Source organism: Protopterus annectens, chromosome 1.part0, assembly GCF_019279795.1.
Source record: "Protopterus annectens isolate FY-2018-M chromosome 1.part0, PAN1.0, whole genome shotgun sequence".
In the NCBI taxonomy this organism is placed as follows: Eukaryota; Metazoa; Chordata; order Ceratodontiformes; family Protopteridae; genus Protopterus; species Protopterus annectens.
Genome location: NC_056725.1, coordinates 1,414,820,243 through 1,414,836,916, shown reverse-complemented (window position 1 = coordinate 1,414,836,916; position 16,674 = coordinate 1,414,820,243). Strand labels below are relative to the sequence as shown.

Below are 16,674 nucleotides of genomic sequence, written 5' to 3'. Positions count from 1 at the left end.
TTAACATTTGTTGACCGGGAAAGTCCGACTAGGTTCCACAGAGCCTGTTTTCAGTGGAGGCCCGGTGAGAAATGCTCCAGATAGCTGAAGAGTGGTTTTGTGAGTATTTAAGAAATTTGTTCCACAAGACCAGATTAATGTATATGAACAGCTACTAGATATGGTATTGAGAAGTAATTTCATAATGTTTGAAAATGAATTTTATCTCCAAACTGAAGGTGTAGCAATGGGTTTCTCATGTGGCGGGTTGTATGCCAACATTATTATGTTAGAGTGGGAGAGTAGATTTTTGGTCGAATTCCCATTTTTCCATTTTTGTTATGCATACACCCACTTTTTGGATGATATTTTTATTCTTTGGAAAGTTCCTAATGAGTTAGTACATGAATTTTTTAAATTTATAACTGAAACTACAACTTTTTTGAAATGTACATACACCATAAATGAAGAGGAGAGTAGATATTTAGGCACATTAATAAAGAAAGATATTTTGAATGGTAGATTCTTGGCTGAAATCTCCTATAAAAAAAATTATTCCAGCACTTTCCTGTACTATAATAGTAACCACCCATTTACCCAAAAAAGAGCAGTCATTAAGGGCCAATATGTTAGGGCGGAACGTCAGAGTTTTTTTAAAGGAATGTGATAACTTAAGGAACATGTTCCTAAAACGGGGATACCCAATTGAATTGGTTGACAAACTGAGAGATGAGGTAGTAAAGAAGAGAGCTATAGGGCATTTCAACCCAATTCTAGGGACTACAATAGTTAATGTGCCTGAGAATGGAGGTGATAGCTTCAGTTTAAATAGTACTACCTCTAATAACAAACCATTATTTGGTAGTGAACACACCAACAGTATAAGACAGGCTGATGGATGTGTAAAAAAATCCAGTGAAGGCATTTATTTCCACGTTTAGCAAAGACAGTTATGGATCGCAGAATATCATACTTAAAAATTGGGGTATTTTGAATAATGAGAAAGATTTGCGAGATCATGTAGGAGAAAAACCTATGTTTGTTTATAAAAGAGGTTTAAACCTTAAAAATATACTACAGAATCCCCAAGAACCTAAAAGAATAGGTTTAATGCATAAATGTGGGATGTGTGTATACTGTCCTTATAGTATGGAAGGTAATGAATTTAAGATTAATAATTACAAAATTAAGGTTTATGGTAGATTATCTTGTAATACAGAAAAAGTAGTGTATTGAACGGTATGCTCTAATTGCCCATGTTTCTACGTGGGCAAAATGGAATGTAAGTTAAAAAATAGGATATGTGAACATTTAAGTGATATAAGGTCTCTAAAAGAGACCTATGTCTTAGCAAAATATTGTATTATTAATCATGATAATTATTTTAGAAAAATTAAAAGTTTCTATTAGAGGAGGGGTCTGGCCATTGTTACTTGAAAAGGCTGAGTTAACATGGCAAATGCGTTTAAATGCACATTCTTGGCCAGGGCTCAACGAAGCAACACATATTAAGAGCCTTTTAAAATTAAAAGCATTAAGGAGATGAATAAACAGTAAAGTTCATGTTTAGAACACATATAATCTGGTTTATTTACTTAAATCTGGTAGTTGTTAACGTTTTTAAAGATTCTAATGCTTTGTAATGCACTCACAATTATTGGGGGTGTGACTGTTTTTACAGTGTTTATTGGATGATCCTGGGGGCATGTACTGTGATGTATTTTACGTGTTAGTATAAATGCTATTTAAAGATTGTAGCATACTTTTTAAAATTGTCTGAGGAAATTCCTTGTATTGTTTTTAGGAACGAAAGCGCTTATGTATTTTTAAATCTTGTGTTAAATATTTAGAAGTCCTTGAGTTGTTTGGAGTAGTAATGGAAAATAAAAAATGATTATTGTGAGACTGCCGTGCTTCTGAACTTCGGCTTTTTTGCTTGGTTTTGATTCATTTGTGTTTTGGAGTATCGTGGCAGTGGATAGTACACACAGACATCTATGAACTTTATTCCTCCTAGGAGTCCCTTTACCCTACATAATGTCTAGCACCTGGCAAAGCAGAAGATATACCTTTAGATCCTATATCCCTACTTAAAGCTATGGGCTTCTGCTCATCAACGAGCACCAGCTATAAATCCACAGTCCAAAGGTGTAGTTGCATTAGACATGACATAATTATTTCTTTCCTTGGTGGTTGGTCAACCTATTAATATTCCATGTAAATAGTTTCATCAAAAAAATAAATAAAACAACTTATAAATCTTTTCCGGGTTCCATCATGGAACCCATATACTAGGACCATCTCAATATTTTTGCCTCAATACACATGAGTATTCATTCTCAGGTCACAGCTGTACTCAGCAGTGGATACCCAAAGGACTCACCAAGAACTGTAAGTCTGCCTTTGCCCTGTTGTAATATTTAGTTTAGATCAGGGACAGTGCTCTTCAGTTAGAAAATTATAGATAATTATTCCGAGTTTTTCTAAATGTTGGATTTCACAAGTCCTACAATATCCTACAACATCCTTTCCGATTCCAAGCCAGTAAAAATTCTGCATACTACATTTTTAATACATTTTATACCCATATGACCTGAAAAAGGGATGTCATGTGCTATGGCGAAAAGTGGCAGGTGGTAAGCTCTAGGCACTACCAACTGCTGCATCACCTCACTTTCTAGCCCACCTTCAGGAGTCAACTCTCTATACAACAAACCTTTGTTTTAATATCTAGACTTCCCTCTTCCTTGAGCCTTAGGTTCTTCCTTAGCTCACTTCCTTCAAGCATTTACTGTAGGGTCCATAAGTTGAGCCTGCCTCAACTCTACCTTTGGGATCCTCTCCAGATCCCCTTCCACCGAAAGCCTAGTAACTTCTGACAGCTGTGTCTCACTGTCAGTCTGAGTACTAACACTCACTCTGTCCTTGCAGTCACCGTGTCCAAGGGAACATCAGTACCTACCAGCGGCTGTGGCTCACTTTCAGACTTACTGGTACAGGATAGCTCCTTCTCTGAAACAGCCACCATACCAGTCCCAGTTTCAGGTATGAGATATGTCTGAATCTCCCCCACGCTACCGGACCTACATGCCTGTCTCCAAGCCTGACTGTGTGTCACTGCATGCACACAAGGTACTGCATCATCAGAGTCATTCCCTATCAGGACATCTGAAGCAATATCTTCAAATACACCTGCTTGTTTCCTCTTCCACCCTCTCAGTCAGGATGAACCCTAACCAAAGGTATTTGGAACTGGGTCCCTCCCAAAGCTCTGACTGGTGTGGACTGTCCAAGCAAGCACTGCTCTTCTCTAACCACCGCTGGTCTCACAGTGGTTATATCAGAAGCTGTGTCTCTCTTAGCAGTAATCTATTTACCATCTACTAAAATAGGATATAAATGTTGGTGATAGTTTGGCACCCCTGTTGTTTCCAAACAACTTACCACAGCCATTTTGTCACCCCCACTTGCTGGCTCCCTCACCTTTTGTTTGTCATCTTGCCTCAATGGACATTTGGCTGCTATGCGGCCCCTCTGGTTACATTTGAAACATCTAATCCCTAACCTTGTACTTGGACTAGTAGTTTCCCCTGTTACTGGTGTACTCTGTTGGAGTGCTTTAGACTGCCCCCATGGGTTCCCTTAGGTTGATATAGAGCACTGTGTATCCCTTTGTTATGCATTAGTGCTCTTTTGCTAAGTAGAGATCACCTTTTCTCCTTACCTCCTCAGCAAAATTACACTCTTGGTCTGCTAACCAGATTCTCATGTCATCGGGCAAAGTACTGATGTCCTGTTCCCTCATCAAAAGGTCCACCAGTCCCTCAAAAGTGGTGAGCTGATACCCACTCACTCATCAGTGAAAGAAAGTACTTAAATCAGCAATATAATCACATACACTTTCATCTGCCTTGTATCTATGTTCACTAAACTTTTTTTTTATAAGCTTCTGGGGTTAGTTTAAAACAATCAAGCAGACAGTTTTTAACTTTATCATAATTCAAATAATCTACATCAGACAGTTTAGACAAGGTCTGAACAGCTTTGCCATGGAGTAAGGGAGACAGGAGCTGAACCCAGAGCACACAGTCAACATCATACTGTCTACATACCCAAAGTCATCCCAATCCCTGTATTGAGGAAAATGTTTACTGACCTTTACGGCTTTTGGGGTCCAGTTATTCCCTTCCCCATTACCTCCATGACCCACTCGAAGGGTAAGAAGCTCCACTTCATGCCAGCACTGTCTTTTGTTTTCCTCAGCTTCTAAATGTCTCAGTCTGTCTTCAGTCTCCAGATGTTTGGCTTCCAGTTTATATTGATGCTGCCTCTCCTCAGCCTCCAGATGTCGCATTCTCTCCTTGGCCTACAGTAGTTGGGCTTCAATATTCAGTCTGTCTAACCCAGGATGGATTTTTCAGGTCCTCCATAGAAAATGTGGGTTGTCCTGTCTCAGCAGGCTGGACATCCCCAATACCAAACTGGATATCCACTGAATGGCTGGTCTGAGCTGAAGCTGCAACTAAGGCTGAGAGCATTGCTTCCTTAGTCAGGTTGGCATGCACCAATCCTCTGCCTTCACACCCCTTGCCCAACTGATTCTTTGTCAGGTTGCTATAGTCTTCTGCTGACATCTTTGCCTGCTGTCCCTGACTAACTAACTAAAAATAAATAAAACTGTGGTGAACTGGAATTCTTTATGTTTACCTTGTGGCTGTTGAGAGTGCACACCTTAATGACAACTACCTAAAGGCTACTGAAGTTCAATTAAAAATCCCAGTAAGCTGCCACCAATATGTGACATTCAGTTACTATCCCACTGATATGCTACCAATAATGTGACATTCCCTACTATCCTGGGTCAGTAACTAAGGAACTTCAATCCTCACTACTGACTCCAATGTGTGACCATTACTTAAACAGGAGCAATATTTCACAATTTCCCCTTAGAACACAACAGGAACATGCTCCTTAACCCGGGAATGGACTACATACTTCTGTCCACCCCAATGTAACTACTTATTACACTCTATAGAGCAATGTGTCCCAGTTTAAGACTTCTGATACACTCACACTTAAATAAATTGAATCTCACACATCTAAACACTTCTGGGAAAGCCTGACACAGATTTCCAGCTGTGTCCCTTCCACAAATGATACAGTAAAATGCTGCCACCAATCAAAGTGTCTACATGCCCTTTCAAAGGGGTGTCCAATTATTAAAATTACATATCAAAACACATGGTAGCATATGACCTAAAGCAGCCAGGCTTTTGGTGTGGCTCAGGAATTATTAAAGCAGGTATAAGCACTCTCAAATCACTAAAATGTAAGCTAACAAAAGATTTAATAATGGGAAAAATGATTAAAAATGTAAAATAGTAATTTCAATAAACAAACAGAATTCAATCACCAAGAAATTGAAATTAATATTGAAGGATATAAATCCAATATTTAGAAAAACTCTGACTAATTAGCTATAATTTCCTGTCTAACTGAAGAACACTGTCCCTAATCTAAACTAAATATTACAATAGAGGAAAGGCAGGCTTACAGTTCTTGTTGCGTCCTTTGGGTATCCACTGCTCAGCACAATAACAAAACTGTGAAAACAACTCAATTGTGAACTGAACTATGAACAACTGTTTAATCTGTCTTTGGCAGGCTCTTTTATAAGCTAGGCTAACTGTCTTCAACTGTTCCAGTTCTTATTTTCATTTCACTCTTTGAAAATCAACAAACAGCTGTTCTTTTAATGTTCCTTCCTGTCTTTCAGTCTCTGACAGTAAACACAGAGCATCTGAACACATTCTGAAGGCATTATCTGTAGATCAGCTGATTCTGAAACAGGCTGCATTTAGAATTTCTTGTACAAACAATATTATACCTAGTCATGCTGGCATATAATACACAGGTTAATCTAAAACTATGTACAAAACTTCAGCCAGACATGTTAAGACAAATGACAGTGTCTAATTTCCTCAAAGTCTATCAGTATTTTTTTTCACAAGAACTTCCCAGAACAGAAACAAATCAGGCTAAATCTACTTAGGTTCATAGGTTCATAGGTAGGTACTAGGCTATCGGCCTGAGGGCCAAAGCAAGCCTAGCCAACAGTGTATTGGCTTTTGCCCCCATGTAGTGTTAAATTCCTGCCCCTCTATTGAGCAGAGCCCCAGACATAATCCCAGGGGTGAATTTCCTATCACCCATCCACTTATCAAGGTTTTTCTTGAAGAGTGCTAATGATCAGCTCTGCTTGATGTATTTGGGAATTTTGTTCCAGAGCATGGAAAGTCTCTGAGACAAGAATCCATCCCTCCAGCATGTCCTATTTATTGTTGTGGTGAGGTTTAGGTCCCTAGAGCGTGTAGCTCGGGGAGATTGGGATTTCTTTAAGTGGAGCATGTCCATTAATTCCGGGTTTGACATGGCTTTGCATGTTAGACAGAGGTATCATTGGAGTAAGCGGTATGCGACTGAGTATACTTGGAGTTTCTTGAGTCGGTTGGCATAGGGCAACTGTTTGAGGCCAGCAATCCTCTTGGTGAGGTACTTTTGGGGCCTCTCCAGTTGTTGTAGGTGTCTTGTGAGGTACAACCCAAACGGGGCATTGTATTCAATGAGGGGTCTGATAAGTGATGAGCAGAGGGGGATGATGACTTCCTTATTTCTAGATGTGAACCCTTTTGTGATTAGGTAGGCCATGTAGAAAGACTTTCTGACCACTGTGGCAATGTGGTTATTAAAGGAGAGGTTACTGTCCACTTGGGTTCCAAGATCTCTTATCACGCTTTTTGTGTTAAGTGAACTTCCCCCTATTTAGTAATTCATTGGTACCGTGTTTTTACCAAAGGGGATAACAATGTACTTTTTGGCATTTAGCTTGAGGCCATGATTTTGACACCAGGTGTCTGTCTCGGTGAGGCCCTTTTGCAGGATGTCTACATCGGCAGGGGAATCAATAATGCCACCCAGTTTGCAGTCATCTGTGAACTTGGTTAGCCATAAACCCTTGGTGTTTGCTTGCACTTCGGGGAAGTATATACTGAACAGGAGAGGTCCCAAGACTGAACCTTGGGGCACTCCACTTATCACTGGTTTGCTGTTGGATCTGGAGTCTGCAACTCTCACCGTGTGGGTTCTGTCCATGAGCCAATTGGCCACCCATCTCGTGACATAAGGGTTTATGTTGAGGTTGATGAGTTTATCTATGATTCCTGAATAGGTATAGTGTCAAAGGCTTTAGTGAAGTCCAGGTGGGCTGTGTGGACCACCTTGCCCTCGTCTGTGGCCTTGGTAACTGTTTCAAAGAAGTCTATTAGGTTTAGGAGACATGATCTACCTTTCACAAATCCGACCTGGGTAGCATCCAAAGTTTGGAGGTTACCAATGTCTTTGTTTATGAGTTCCATGATGACATGCTCCATGGCCTTGTAGACCAGGCTTGTCAGGCTAATAGGTCGATAGTTCCCAGGGTCTGTGGTGGTTCCTACTTTGTGGAGTGGGATAACTGTTGCTGTGCACCATTCCATGGGCACATAGCCTGTGGTGAGGCTGTGATTGAACATGGAGTTTAGGTGGGGAGCTAGTTCATTTTGGAGTTCGTGTAAGATGCAGCCTGGGATGTTGTCCGGTCCCATGGATGCTGTGTTTTTGGCTTTAGAGAGTGCTGTTTTTACCTGTGTGTTTGTGATTGACATGCTCTACAACCATCTGGTATAGTTATAGGCCCATTGGGGGGTGAGGGGGGGCATAAAGTTTGCACTGAACCTATTTGCAAAGATGTTGCAATAACAGTTGGCTCTGTATATTTTGTGCCATTCTGTTGTAGCTCTGTGCAGATTGGGGTGTTGCCATGGAGATTCTTGACATAGCTAAATAATGCCATGTGGTTGTCTTTGGTATCCGTGGCAATTTTTCTTTCAAAATTATCTTTGAAGGATTTAATGAGAGATCTTAGTTTCTTACTGAGGCCATCAGTGAGTTCCCCCATACCTGTGTTTTTACTCTCTTTTGCAACAGTTTCTTCCTTCTGTTGTAGAGTTTGTTAATGGCAGGGGTCCACCAGATCAGCTTCCTTTTTTTGGAGGATAGCATCTTGGTTTTGTTGGGGATAGCATGATCCATGCATTCATGCAGGTGCTTGTAGAGTGTATTTGTGTAGGATTCAGCAGTCGTGACTGTATTGACTGCATTATCCATCTGTCGTGAAGTTAGCCACCTCAGTTTTGAGTAGAGTGAAGTTTGCTTTGGAGACATTTTTTACAATGGTTTCCTTGTGTGGGGGTGGGGTCGGGATGTGGATATCTAGGGTGATTAGTTTATGGTCTGATCTAACAAGTGAGGAGTTGATCTCGGGTGTTCAGCACTGGTCACCCATGTTGGTAATGATCAGATCCAGAATATTGTTGCCCCTGATGGGGGTGTTGACAAGTTGATCCAGGGCATTAGAGATTATAAATTCCAGGAATCATTGAGCAAGGGGATTAGTACAAGAGTAGTTTTCCCAGTTTATGTTAGGGTAGTTGAAATTGCCCATTATTATGGTGTTTGTTTGGACCCTCAATTGTTCCAGTGTCCCCAGGAATAAGGAGTGGGGGTCCTGGGTCATGGTGATGAATCTATAATAAGCTACAATTTGGAATGCATTTTGCCCAGGGTTGGTTGCACTTGGTTGATTTCAGAAGCATCGTGTTTTGCAACTAGCCTGTAGGTCTGGATGTCCTTGATGAAGATGGACACACCTCCACCCTTCGTGTTTCAGTCCGGGTTTTGTGGCCAAAACGTGTGGTATGAATTATAGCCGAGTAATGCTGGGGTGCTCTCGGAAGCCTTGAACCAGGTCTCAGTCACTGCACAGATATCGATGTTCTCCATTTTGAGGAGTGCCTCGAGTGAGTGCATTTTGAGGTTTAGACTCCTAGCATTGAGCAGCATTGCCCTCAGTTTTTTTGTCACCTGTAGCTCTTATGGTGGTGGGTTTGTTTTTTGAGCTTTGCCTAAAAAAGGCACTATGGGGGCGGCAAGAGCCTTGGCCAATATCCTGTATCCCAGGGGTGACAGGTACATGCCATCTCTGGTAAAGCATCGTGGCATGTCAAGCATGCCATTAAAGACAGACAGATACAGGATCCCCTTTGAATGACACCAGAAGCTTAGCCAATTGTTGAAGTTGATCATCTTATCTTTGTACTGTGGTATCATTCTTGGTGAAGGCAGGATGCTACTCAGGGCTAGGGTCATACCTGTCTGTGCTACAAGATCAGAGAGCTCTTCCATGTATTTTTTCATGTAGTCCAGGGAGGTACAGCTCAGGTCATTTACACCAACATGGACACTGACAGAGTCATATTTGTACTTGCATTGTAGTGACCTGAGTGCATGCATTATGTGGTGGATTCTGGCACCCGACAAGCAGCTGACAGTAACCTTCTCTTTGTCCAGCCTGGTGAGTGGGACAACTGTGTGCCTGACTATAGAGTCACCTATCACTAGTGTGTTGGGTATATTGTTTTGCCTTATGGGCTGTGGTTGTGTGGCACACCGAGTTTGTGGGCTATGTGTTGTTTGGGGTGTGTAGGTGGGAGTAGGCTGCTTGCGTGTCTGCTTTGGAGGTCTCTGTTGCCTAGGCAGATTTAGATTTTTAATCACAGCCTCGGTATATGTCTTGGTGTTACTATGTGTGGGTTTTGGAGGTGTTGGTTTAGTTGGTCTATGTGTAGTGAGTTATGACCTTCTCCTCTTGACTGTCTGTTTCAGTCGTGGTTGGATAAAGCTTTGCCTCTAGGTTGGCTGTATAAGTGCATCTCTCGCAAGTGTTAGTGTTTGGTGGTAGGAAGATAGGGTTGTCTGTGTACATGAGGCAGTTGCAACATTGCTGCAGGATGCCCAGGTTCATCAGGTAGGCTGGAGAGTATACCAGGAGCTGTCTCGTGGACATGCCTGAATAAGTAGGGAAGACTGTTTGCTTTTGTTAAGTGGGGAAGTAGTTGTCATGTAGGGAAGTATATAGACTATTCCCTTCTGACAGATGCGGGGGTTGAGTGCTGGGGGTTATTTAGTGCTGCAGCAGATTTAGAACAAGTGCTGGGCTAAAAGGTGTGAGTCAGAGTGCTTTTGGCTGAAAGACTGACAAGTTATAAGGGAAAAACTGAAGAGCAAACTTTGTGGAGCCGGGGATAATTAACCCTAGCTAACCGGCGCTGTGCGATGCGCAAAACCATGCAAATGTGGGTTTTTATAGCAGAAAGATGAAAGGGATAAAAATTAGCCCAAAATGGTCAATAAACTACAAATTCTGAGCTGAAAAACACTCCTCCAGGGACAGATAGGCTGTTCAAAGCTCCCCACTCTCACTAGTGAACAGAGAAATTTCCTTCTGTCCAAGTAAGGTATGGCAACACAGAAACTACAATACAGCCCTGGATTCAGCAAACTCTGAAAACTGGATTCTACTAGCTTCAGAAAGTCAGGAAACAAGTGTAGGATAGCTTATTTTTTTGTTTTTTTTTTAAGAAGTTAAGGCAGTTAAACAAAATAATCACTTTAAAGCACAGCAACATGGCTATCACACTTGAGTGTGCAGCCTACAACAGTTAAAACAGTATAAATGCTCACAGAAATTATTTTAAAAGTGCAAACAGTAAGTACAATTAAACAGTTGAAATAGGCTTTTTAGTATCAAATAAATGCTAGAAACCAAGCATTTAGGCAAAATTAGCAATATCTAGCAAGAAACAAGACAAAAAAGTATTTAAATCAAACCAAAGTCTCTCTTTTCTCCTTCTGCTGCTGTAGGACTCTGCAGGTCACCTGGGCAGGTTCTTGCTGAGCTGATACAAGTGCAAAAATGCGCAAATGCAGGTTTTTATAGCAGAAAGATGAAAGGGATAGAAATTAGCCCAAAATGGCCAATAAACTACAAATTCTGAGCTGTGAACCACTTCTCCAGGGGTAGATAGGCTGCTCAAAGCTCCTCACTCTCACTGGTGAACAGAGAAACTTTCTTCTATCCAAGTAAGGTATGGGCAACACAGAAACTACAATACTGCCCTGGATTCAGCAAACTCTGAAAACTGGACTCTACTTGCTTCAGAAAGGTGGGAAACAAGTGTAGGATAGCTTATTTTTTTGTTTGTGTTTTTAAGAAGTTAAGGCAGTTAAAACAAAATAATCACTTTAAAGCACAGTAAAATGGCTATCACACTTGAGTGTGCAGCCTACAACAGTTAAAACAGTTCAAATGCTCACAGAAATGATTTTAAAAGTGCAAACAGTAAGTAAGTACAATTAAACAGTATAATAGGCTTTTTAGTATCAAATAAATGCTAGAAACCGAGCATTTAGGCGGAATTAGCAATATCTAGCAAGAAACAAGCCAAACAAGTACTTAAATGAAACCAAAGTCTCTCTTTTCTCCTTCTGCTGCTGTAGGACTCTGCAGGTCATCTGGGCAGGTTCTTGCTGAGCTGATACAAGCACAAACAATGCACAAATGCAAGTTTTTATAGCAGAAAGATGAAAGGGATAGAAATTATCCCAAAATGGCCAATAAACTACAAATTCTGAGCTGAAAACCACTCCTCCAGGGACAGATAGGCTGCTCAAAGCTCCCCACTCTCACTGGGAACAGAGAAACTTCCTTCTATCCAAGTAAGGTATGGGCAACACAGAAACTACAATACAGCCCTGGATTTAGCAAACTCTAAAAACTGGACTCTACTAGCTTTAGAAAGGCGGGAAACAAGTGTAGGATATCTTATTTTTTGTTTTTTTTTTGTTTTTTTAAGAAGTTAAGGCAGTTAAAACAAAATAATCACTTTAAAGCACAGTAAAATGGCTATTGCACTTGCGTGTGCAGCCTACAACAGTTAAAACAGTTTAAATGCTCACAGAAATGATTTTAAAAGTGCAAACAGTAAGTACATTTAAACAGATGAAATAGTCTTTTTAGTATCAAATAAATGCTAGAAACCGAGCGTTTAGGCAGAATTAGTAATATCTAGCAAGAAACAAGCTAAAAAAGTACTTAAATCAAACCAAAGTCTCTCTTTTCTCCTTCTGCTGCTGTAGGACTCTGCGGGTCACCTGGGCAGGTTCTTGCTGAGCTGATAATCATGTTTTTTGTTCAACCCCTGCTGCCACTTTCCAATTCTAGTTTCCATTATTTGGAACAACAGACAATCCCATAGCTGAATTATTATCCATTCATAACCAAATTATCAGGCATCACCATTCTCTCTGCAGTTATTCCTCTCCACTGCAAATAGATATAAATTACAAAGGATAATCTAAAAACGTTTTATATCAGTCTAGAGAAATGCATATGAGGAGTAAGTATATTTAGCCAGCCAATATGCATCATTATAGATTTGTTTACATAGAAACATGAAAAAATATACATACTGAGCTAGATCCCACCAACCCATTCATTTTCTAAATATTAACATCAAACATTTATCAGTATTCATCTTTTAAAAATGCTGCAGGTCAAGCTACAATTAAGCTGTGAGGTAGGAAAAGGGTTGGTGCAAATGGTGGGGAGAATTGAACCACTTCCAAACATTCCCTCAAATTAAGGAGGAACCAAACTACCCAAGCACTGAAAAGATATATCAATAAGCCATCCAGCCAGGTTAACCCATCTGCAATCACTTTGCACCTGTGCTGCCCCAATGTGTCCAAGATGAGCTTTGAAATAAAAATTTTAAGGAAATCTAGAAAAAAATCAGTCATATAGTTTAGTCTCAGCAGAAGGACACCTTTATGCACAAACCTACTATGCATACTCAGATTCATTCCGGTAAAATCACCAAATTGAAGACTATATACTCCAAAACATATTGACTTCAAACTACTTTAAATAACAGTAATCATTCCCATATGGACACAGAATGGGTGTCCTATAGTCCCTGGAGCAATTAATAACAAAACAATCATAGAAGAATATGCTCCATAGAATATAATAAGCCTTCTGAATCCTAATATCCCAGTTCTTCTGGACTGACTTTCTGACTGCCAAGACCACCTTTTGTTTTTTCAGTATTCCTTATTTAAAATAGGAAACTGTTCTTGTTCCACTGATAGCCTTTGTAGCTTTACGCTATGAAGACCATTTTCAACCAATCTTTCTTCACTCTGCTAAGTTGCATCACCATTTACTTTTCCTGATTCATATAGTCAACCATCATTTACCTGTAGGCACTAATATTCTGTTACAGTGCAAAGCTTTTTGTGAGCCTGTAAAAGGCTTCATCACTTGTGAGAATGGTATATCAGTCTGGACTTCGATTTACTTAGCTGGTACTTATGTATTGCCACAGCATTGCATTATCTGAATGAAAAGTAATTTGAAAATAATTTTTTTATCTCCTATTTTGCAAGTTTTGCCAGGCTTAAAAAAGAAAGAGAGGAAGAATGTGGTCCTTTAACACATAATTCTCAAATTATACAAAAACTTTATGAAGTTGCTTGGCTGTAAATACCGACCCCAACTAAAAGATGCAGTTTTAATACATCATGACTGAAAACCAGTCCAAACTGCCATCTTTTCCTTTATAAAATCCCACAATCTGTTCCTTTTTTTCTTAGGATTCCTAATCACTCAGGAATTTTCCTACCTCTGCTGTCTTGGTTGATTTGCTTTTCCTCTAGCAACTCTATTTTTACCTCCAGATTAGCACACTCTTCTTTCAACATGATATAAAATACAAACTTCAGACTCTCCACGTTTTAAATTAAAATATAGCGATTTATTAGAGACTGAGGTAAGCGCTTTCGCGTATCTCCAGATACGCTTCTTCAGACCATATACAGCATAATAAATTCAGGGTTTATATAGCAAGAACAAACTCATCATTCAATCAATTAATCAATCAATTGTGCAATTATGTTATTAGGTTCATTAAAATTTAAAATGACATTAAAAAGGGAAGTGCTACAATATGCTCCCACAATAGATAGGAATAAGGCAATTCTGATCTGTCATCTTCTCGAGTTAGTTCTTGGCAATAATGTGTTTGCATTTAAGGGGAGCCTATACCTACAACAATCTGGTGTGGCTATGGGCACCCCTTGTGCAAACACATATGCCAATTTAGTTATGTATCAGTGGGAAAAAGAACATGTTTTTCAGCATCATTCATTCACTAAGATTCTAGTTTATAAATGTTTTGTTGACGATATTTTAATTGTATGGGATGGCTCTCTAGAAGAATTCATCTTGTTTAAAGAATATTTGGAAACTACAACTAATTTCCTCGAATTTACTGTTGAAGCATCATATGAATCTGTGAACTTTTTGGACGTCAGCTTAGACATTAGAGAAGGTAGACTGACGTCAACATTATACAAGAAAAAGTGTTGGAAAAACACAATTTTAAAATACGATAGCATGCATCCACGTCATATTTTTAAAGGCATTGTAAAGAGCCAGTTCATTAGATTGAGTAGAATATGTGTTGACAAACAGGATTTACTAAATGAGGCAGATAAAATGATGAAAATGTTTCTAGATAGAGGTTATGAATATAATCTAGTAGTGAATGTTATGAATAATGTTCTGAATAAAAACAAAACACTATCTACAGAAATAAAGCATAATAGTCCCTCACTTCATTTTTTTAATAAAGATGTTAATAGCAAGTATGAAAAGGTAGCATTTATGACAACGTATTCTAATGATTTTCAAAGTATTAAGAAAATACTAACTAACAATTGGAAAGTCCTATTGACAGATGAGCCTACATCAAAGTTGGTAGGCAAAAGTCCTCACATAATATACAGGAATAATAAAAACTTGAAAAGTATATTATGTGATAGAACGGATTTAAGTAATAAAGTCCAGTTAGGACCAAGGCATTCATTAGGTACCTACCCCTGTAAACACTGTAATTATTGTAAATATATTACTAAGATACAGGATTTTGCACATCCAGAACTACCTTATGTATTTAAACCATGATTTAGAGCTACTTGTGACACCTCTGGCTTAATATATTTAGCTACCTGTGAACATTGTTCCGCTTTTTATATAGGCCTTACTAAAAGGAAATTAAAAAGTAGAATTTACAATCATCAGTATGATATCAAAAATAAAAATGAATTAAATGCCCTTGCAAAGCATATTTTAGTTAATCCATCACATTCTTTTGTGTTTAGAGTTCTACAGATAGTGGAACGTAATGCCAGAGGTGGTGACTATATAAATTCAATAGAACTAAATGAATTGAAATGGATTTTCAGACTTAAAGGTCACCATTCTCCAGGTTTAAATAATTATGTCACTATAAGGTCTTTTCTCAATACACGTAGATAGCCACCTATGACTATTACTCTTAACAACATTAGCTTGCTTTTGTTCTGTAATTGTCCAAGATGTATAAAATCTATGCACATGGGTTTTCTGTTAATTATTTTTCAATAAGTATTTTTTAATGAGTTTTTTTATAGAACATTCATTTTATAAGGTTGACTAAGCTGTTTAATTTAATATGTTTATTCTTTAGATTCATAAATTAAATTTATAAATAAGTATATATATTTGATTCTTGTATATATGCATTTAAGGCTTATTACAACCAAGGTTTTTAGAGCTTTTTTGTTTATATATATATATATATATATATATATATATACATATATACATAAGTTATGTCTTTATTTATAAAGTTAGTACTTGCTATATATAATTCATAATTTTAAAAATTTATTAATTGTATATTCATATTTATATAGTTTCATATTTACATATTGCACCAACACAATAGTATTTAATATGGCAGTCATGTTTTTATTTAAGAACTTTATAAATCAGTATAAATACATTGTAATATTTTCCTTTACAGTTTTCATGTTGAGTTCTGTTATTTTCAGAACTTTGCACATAAGATAAGCCACATTGAGTGTAGTCTGTTCTAAATATTTATTTATTCGTTTATTAATTTGTTTATTTATTAATGCGTATAAAACACTGATGAATAAACTGCTAGCTTAGATAGTGTGTTTCTTAACGCTGAGTTAAAATTGTATTATTAGTAGTTTAAAGTTTGTTTTTAATGTCATTTTAAATTTTAATGAACCTAATAACATAATTGCACAATTGATTGATTAATTGATTGAATGATGAGTTTGTTCTTGCTATATAAACCCTGAATTTATTATGCTGTATATGGTCTGAAGAAGCATATCTGGACATAAGCGAAAGCGCTTACCTCAGTCTCTAATAAATCGCTATATTTTAATTTAAAACGTGGAGAGTCTGAAGTTTGCATTTTATATCATATATTTTTTCGTTTAACTTGAGACTCTTTAGCTGCTGCGATTCGTTTGTTTATTCGTCTTCTTTCAACATCTTATTCTCTTGTTGAGAGGTCTCAGTAGCATTGAATGATTATACAATACACCAGCAACTTCTAAGTCCATTTTATTCACTTTTCCATAACATTATTCAACTTATTATTGAGTTTTTAGATCTTGGCCAAACTTGCTTTTTTAAGACCTTTGGGGAGTCACTAGACTGAAACATCCTGCAAGCTTCATTGAGAGCAACAGGTTCCTTTGCTCCATCCAACATGTAGTCATCCAGGAGATCTAATGTCTTGCTTGCTTTATCTCCACTATTTATTTTTTTCTTCAGCCTCCTGCCTGCTTTTTCATAAATGCCAACAAAAAAAAAACAGACATTCACATTAT

The 16,674-nt window shown here is 38.2% G+C and overlaps 1 protein-coding gene across 3 annotated transcripts in view; it reads right to left on the bottom strand.

The window, feature by feature from the left end:
- The window catches only part of CARD10 (caspase recruitment domain family member 10), a 738,524-nt gene that overhangs the window by 446,879 nt on the left and 274,971 nt on the right, over positions 1-16,674 (bottom strand). The gene's annotated exons all lie outside the window — the stretch shown is intronic.